Consider the following 8,003-nt stretch of genomic DNA (forward strand, 5'->3'; position numbering starts at 1 on the left):
CAATGGCACAAGGCTGCTGCGTATCCCAAAAAGATTAGCCACTTTGAAGATACAACGCAAGCTGCCTGAACGAGCCTCATACATGCAATATTGATTAATTTGCTTCGCCCCGCAAAGCACATTAATGACAAAATCTATCACCTTGAATCTATACCCGCCACCAGGCACTGATAGTTTGCTACAAATTAGGCTCACCATGGCCCAATCCGATAACCCAATTCTGCACATCTGTATAACTTCTATTGCAAGCGTTACAGAAATAAGCACAAACGTAACAGTTTTATGTTCTGGTTTCTTTATCATGAGACGACAGCTTTTGAGAAGACGCAGAACTATTCCTCTCTTTCGAAAAGCTGTACCGTAAGACTTCGAAAACACAAGATCATACATAAATTTCAATTCCATCTCTATAATTCTGAACACATATTCTCACGACAGACTTTCATTGATATATAGCTTTCTGTTTTTTAACAAACTCCTTCCTGAAAATATGCATATGTCCTTTTACACATTTTGAATAAAGCATGTGACAAGCAAAGGAAGTATTAATAATTTTCAATTGTAGACATGTCATTTGACATTTTTTAATTGTTCACATGTCATTTGTCATTTTTGAATTGTAGACATGTCATTTAGGTATTATTATTAATTTCTGTTAAGGTGGGATATTATTGCATTCATTCATTTTTATCTTCTAATTAGTTTAACCAATCTAAATAAAAAAATAATTTTTCTTTAACAAAATTCTTATAATTTATTTTTTATTTTTATTTTAGATAATTTTAAAATGTCATTTTTCTTTATTCTTATTGATTATAGTAAGAAAAAAATTCATTTTTTTCAAAAAAAATCATTATTTTGTACATTCACATTACTATTAACATTAATTATCTTCCTCTTATTACAAATAAAATAATATATTTACATTTGACTACATCATTTGAAACGAAAATAGATTTTGAGTGGCCAAATGATGATACTTTTGTAGAGGGCAAAATATTTCCAATTTGTATTTTTTTGAAGAATATAAACACCCTAAAAACAAATATTCTCAGACGGTTGGTGGAAAATTGTTTTCTTGTTTTCGGTTGTCGTTTTCCTTTTACTTTATTATATTTTTAAAAAGCATTCTAGGTTGTTTACATGGTTAATAGCTCAACTGGATATGAACAAAAACAAGCCTATTTACATGTGATGAAAAAAATAAAAAGTAAAGAAAAAACAAATCCATATTTCCGTCAACTTTAGTTTTTAATTTATGTATCTATTGCTCATTATTAGTGTTCTCGCTCCTTGTTTTTGAATGTTTTATCTTTATTATTTGTGTGTTTAGCTTTATAACAATACTTTCACATTATATTCTATTTCCTTTAGCATATTCTAGGTATGGGTCACTAATAATATGTTTAGAATTTATTACTATGAAGGAGCTCCCAAGATTTAAGGGTAAAGTCTAGAATAATTTCACTCCTATAGTAATACAAATAAAACAACATATAAGAAGTTTTGATGGGGACACAGATGCATACAATGCTACATACTAATAAGTTTTAGGATAAGATGGAAGAAAGAGAGACAATCCCTTGTGGATTGGTCTTGAAATACAAAAAAGAAGTCACATTTCCACTTAGCAAGGACTATTGTTATATTAGGGTTGTTTGTTCTTCACCCTTCTCTATCAGGGGTTCTCCTATCTTCGCATCCAATTTAAACTCTTTTTCCTTAGACTTTGAATAGGCCACACTATCTTCTTCTTAAGTGCCAGGTGCCAACTTTGTTGTATTCTTGCCTCTAATGCTTCCATCTGTTTCCTTATCTATTCTAATTCTTGTCTCAACTCTCTACTCTCTTTTTGCCTCATCTCTTCTTCTTTCCTCTCCCTCTCTTTTTTTCTCTTCTTCCAAGAACCCTCACTCTACAAATAATCCCTCAATGCATTCACCAACTCTCTCTCTTCTGGCTTCATCTTGCCTCACCTAGGTCTCTCCTCTTTTACTCTATCTAGTATTTTGGCAACCAATCATTAGGTTATCCTCTTCAACTTGAACCAACACACACAACAACATCTCTTCCCAAATCTCCTCGGCTCTGATACCACTTTGATGCAGAGGCTAAGGGTTCACCCAAAACTCACCTTTGACATATTTCACAACAATGGGCTCCTCCCATCATATCACTCTTATAAATCTTCAAAATAACCTCAAGGGGTTACTATACTTCAACAGACCACAAACACCAACATTGAACAACACATAATTTAAGGAAATCAAACATTGTTGTGACTCCTACAACCCACTTGCCACCAATCTGACTCTTGCATTGAGAATGAATTTTATTGATAGACAAAAACACAACCAAGGTTCCTAAGCCCCAACATACCTTTGATATTTATTTAAAGGAACCCCACACATTGAAACCCTTCTCACTTGGCTCACAATGAGAATAGGCTTCTACAATGACCTCATTTGCAAAGAGGATCTGACTGAACATTAAGACTAAGACAATATGGAACAAGGAGGACAGTCATCAATAAAAACTAATCCTTCACCAAGGGTCTTCCAAGAACTACTAATGATTGAAGAGGAACTTTCCACTTACCTATCAGACATGAAAACCCAACACTAACTTCCTTCCTAACCCTGCAAAATGTAGGAACTCAATTTACTATCATATTGTGACTGTCACAACCCCTTCCTTAGGATAGTCACTTTATTCCATTGTTGCTTGATTTCTTGGCCTTTAAACTACTTGGAGTATGGTTGGAACACTTTTACGCACCCCCCACTACCTTCCACTAGTCACTCAAAACCCTCTTTACATTGGAATACTTTCTAAACATCAACAACTTGTTGTTCATGATAGTCAGATTTTCAATATGAAATGCAAAAAAATAGTCATTCATAACTTTCCTAATAAATAATCATTAAGACAATCTCTCTAGTAAAATCTTAGAATGTCTATTTTTAGATATTTTCTCCAATTTATAGCCTGATCCAATAGTTGAAACAAAATTTACAAGGGTTTTACCAAAATGGGTAACCCTAGTCAGGGTTTTGGCAGTTTTAAGGAAACTGTGATTTCTCCTTCAAATAGAAATAAAATCAAATTCCACAAAAACTAAAATGAATTTAACTCACTACCCTATCATATCCAAGAGCTTTCTGATAAAAAAAAATAACTTTCACCATGAAACTAAAGAAATATCACATTGCAATATTCAGAAAAATGGTGATAATTAACGAAAATTTGACCATTTTAGTCTTTTCTTTCTTCAAAACACACCAACCAAACTTCATTCATCTTGTCACACTCAGATATATAGTACCTAAATCAAAAACCAACCCCCAAATTGACTCCAACTAACTCTAACCACCCATTTTGCATTTTGACAACTTTTCTTGCATTTTTTGCATGACAACTTTTTCTCAAGATGACAATTTTTGACCAACTTGTCAACGTGATCACAAAACTTGATGAATGAACCCCAATAAATGCAAATTCGATAATATGATTCCAATTAACCCATTTATAATCATCATGGACATTTTTTTTCAATATTGGTCATGTTTGACCTTATCAAGATCTCATAGGTCACTATAAGCCTAAATGGCTTCAGTAGACATACAAAGTGATTCGAATACACTCCAAATGGTCCTTAGGACCTTACATAGATTTGAAAACACATTAAAACCAAAGACAAATATAAAATCCTTCATGACTCATCTAGATGAGTAGGTGCTCCTGCACCAGGAGCCTAGTGGAGAATCTTTCAGACCTTCTGGATATTTCATTTTAGATTTGTTAAATCTACAATTACAGTTTGAAGTAGTGATCACTTTTGAGCTACTTCAAGTACCTTTGTCTCAACATAAGATTTACCTTAACCGATTGTGTCTCTTTTATATGCTTCACCATTCTGCACGCAAGAAGTTTATTAAATCATAAAGATTCAGGGCACATAAGTTATTGATGATAAAATGAAATTTCTTCATGAAAGAATTTTAAAAGTAGTTTTTGATGAGATTTTGTCATGCGAGAAGTAGCTACAATTTTTAATTAATGATTTTAAGGATCAAGGTTCTAAATCGGAAGCCAAAGTTTTAGAGGATGTAGATAAGAAGGTAGAAGTTCATAGATTAGGATAGTTAGTAGATAGATGTGCAACATCACATATGAAGCTACAAGAAACCATAAAAGCTTTTGAGAAGAGTGTAAAGGATGGAGTGGTTTCATAAAGGTTTTATCACTAGTGGCTTGAGTCTACTAGGGATATTAAGGTATACATATATGTTATCAAATAACAAATTGTACATCTATCTAGTACTATAGACTTGAGGAAGGATGTGGATGGTATTGGAAGGCTTTATATTGATAACCTATATATGTAGTTGAATTTTTTGACTAATTACAAGGATATGATTAAGAAATTGTTTGGTCATCTAAGGGATATTGTAGACTTGCAACTCACTAGCATGGTGAGACTTCTTGAAGACTCTGAGAAATTAGATTAGGAAGTTAAGGTTTTGGGTAACTACAATGAGGTAGATGATCTTCTTATAAAGATTGAATATTATTACAACATTTTAGCCTCTACAAAAGAAGATTGGAAGACTATTTGGTCTCAACTCAAGTTTGTTCATAAGGGCATCATGTCCCCCACTATTCAAGAATCAAGCTCCTTAGCTTTGTTGGTAAGACAAAAAAAATTCTTTTACATTTATATGAAAAGGAATAGAATATTATTGGAATATAATTTTCATTTTCAGTTGTGTTCGTACCCTAAGAGGTAGTTGTCATAGATAGGGGAAGAATATTCTAGAGATGGTGTTTGTACAATGAGGTGAAGTCTCCCTTTGTCCTTGATGTCAAAGGAGGAGAGATATATTGGTCCTTGGGAGTGATATATTGATGTTTTGGTGGTTGCACAAGTGTTTCCATCAATGAAAAAGAGGGAGATTGTTGCAAATATGATATTTAGTTGTCATTGATGTCAACCAAGGTTTGGAAGTTAGTCTAGAAGTATGTGATCAATGGTGTTTTATTAGGTGTTTGCTCATGTTTTCATATTGATGTATGTTGGTTGATGGTGGTTATAGTATATGATATGTCTAGTTGTGTTTTGGTTTTTATGGATCATAGAAGATGTATTTAGATGTCCACAATAGAGTCTGGTTAAGTGTGATTGTTCTGGTGAATAGTTAGTTAGACAGAGTTGAGTATTATTGTTTGCATTACACTGGATTGATTTATCTTTATTTGTGGTTGTAATATGATTTTTTTAGATGCAAAATAATTTTATATCCAAGGTATTCATGTTCTCCTTTAACTCACATCAATTTGGTGTTGGTTTGAGCGTCAATTCTATAATGACAATGTACCTATTTATAGGAATGATTTTCATTCCTCCACTTTATTATGTTTATTGATTTTCATTACTCCACTTTATTTTGTTTATGGTGTTTTAGTTCTCTAATGTAGTATTTTTAGTTGCATTTGATGCTATATTATTAATTTCCAAGTGTTCTGGAGGTCCACATCATATTTTAAGAATGTTTGACTAAGAAGCTTTATCGGTTCTATCTTCTGGAGCTGACTTGAGTGCTTTTGGTCAATTTGATAGTGTGTGGAGTTGAAGGTGATTATTTGGCATTGATAGGAATGTGTGTTGACATGGTGTGATGCTTCACACATATTTTTTCCCTCTTGCATTGCATTGGAGAAAGTATTTTGGCCCTATTGTTCTCACTCTACATGTTAGATCTAATTAGGCTGGTCTAATTGATGTATTTTCTTTGTGTAGATGATATATAAAGGATGAGATATTTTTGAGGATTGTAAGTAAAAAATTAGTTGTATGAGAAGTTTAATATGGTGTATGGTGTAAGTGCAAAGGTGTGCAATTTAAAATGAGTAGTAATGAACTAAGGTTTAGATGTTTAGAATAGTGAACTATAATCAGCATTTTAGAGGATGCACTTCTACTCAACTCAACAATAATAACTCTTGGTAAGAAGATCTATTGTATCTTTCCCTAAAGAAGTGATCTTCAGTGTTTTGCAGGTCCTTTGTATCTTGCACTAAGGTTGTGCATGTTACCCTACAAGTCCAAATGAGGAGCATTGAGCTTTCTTGGCCTAGAGCCTAAAACTTTGTAATCAATTTTCATATAGCGAGATAGTTCTCACCATGTTTCCATCTAACCTTGGCATGATAAATTATAAGAAATTAAAATAATTATTAAATTGTGTAGTTTTTAATATGCAATTTATTTAGTTTAAAAATTGATATTTTAATATTTTGATAAATTGTAATGTCTCATGAATAATTAATCATTCATATTTTATTAAATATATTTTTTTTTATTTTAAAATTTATTTAATTAGTAAATTATTAATTGACTTGTAATTAAGAAGTTTTGATTAATAAAAAGTGGAATAGGCTTGTACAATTATAGATTTTTATAAAACCGTATAGAACTGCATTGGAATCGTTTATCATTACGTCAAAATCTCAAACTATCAACGCTCGCTACAAATGCCAGACTTAACCTAGATCCATAGGAGGCTCACTGCCATGTTATGAATCCCAAGATCAATGTTGAACACCTCATTGACAAAGGGGCAGCTCACTGCCAACAATCCCCCCTCAATGTGACCCAAGGGATTCAAAACCATGACCCATGGCTCTAATACCAATTGTTGGAAGTGTTTACAATTGTGTCAAAATCTCAAAATATAAATGCTCACTACAAATGCCAAACTTAACTCAAATCCACAAGATGCTCACTACCATGTCATGAATCCTGAGGTCAGTGTTGCACGCCTCACTGACAAGGGGATAACTCATTACAAATAAACTGCCACATAGGGCACATGAGATGGGCACGCCTAGAAAAAAATAGACCCAGCAAACCAAAAACAACAAAACACCACTAAATAATTAAACTAGAGACAAAGCCAGCAACATGGACCATATTTTAACTAGAAAAAAATAACTAACCACCAAAGGCACAAAGAGATGGCCTACTAAGTAGATGCATTGCCTTCTTGCCAATCCTTACATAAACTAAGGACTTTGTCAGAGAAGGAAATTTTCTTGTTTTCAAATCTTTAACAAAGTTAGGGGCACCAAAATCTAGAGTGTCCTTGATCATATAATTAGGGGGTTCCATCAATGCAGAAGGAGACAACACATGTCACTTGCATTTTTCTCTCCTTTGATTGATCTCATCCTGTATATCTTTGAGGGAGGCAGAGTTTTTTGTCACCATTTCTTGACATCATTTTTCTATTTCCTTGACCTTTCCCAATAGGAGCTCTTATATTTATTTTAGCTCTTGAACTACCTTATTCTCTTTTTCTTATGTCACCTTCTCAAACAACTCATTCAATCTCCCCTCTATTTTCTCCCAATTCTCTAGCTTCCCGACCATATCACTTGTTACTTCTAAAACCCATTCATCTTTGAATTCTACGACCCACTTGTTTTCCCTCGCGCCCACCTCAGCTAGTGCTTCCAATCTATGTATTTTCTTGATTGCCACTATAGGCATCTAAAAATAGTCAACGCTTGTGGTATCATACTTTAAAATGTTCGTGTGACCTTATTTTAGGTTTTTTGTATCCTATTAACATTTCTTCTATGTCGCACAATTGATCTTTATTATTCGTCAACATTTTGTCATTTTTCTGTGTTTATTGCATTTGTCGCATTTTCAATTGGGTCTTGTCAATATTATCATTATCAATTGCGATCTTTGATCATTATCAATATTATCATGTCAATTGGACATTGTCAACCCTTCTCAATGTTGAATTAGGGTTTTGTCTAGATCAATCATCAATTTATCAATCTCTTATAAATTTGCGATCGATTTATCATTGGTCTTTGGTCATTCAACCTTCATCAAGTTGACCTTTTATCAATTTTTGATCGATTTGTCTTCGATTTCAATCAATCATCATTTCTTGTCAATTTGGATCGATTAGTCATTGGTCCTCATC

The sequence above is a fragment of the Cryptomeria japonica genome, chromosome 7 (assembly GCF_030272615.1).
Source record: "Cryptomeria japonica chromosome 7, Sugi_1.0, whole genome shotgun sequence".
NCBI lineage: Eukaryota > Viridiplantae > Streptophyta > Pinopsida > Cupressales > Cupressaceae > Cryptomeria > Cryptomeria japonica.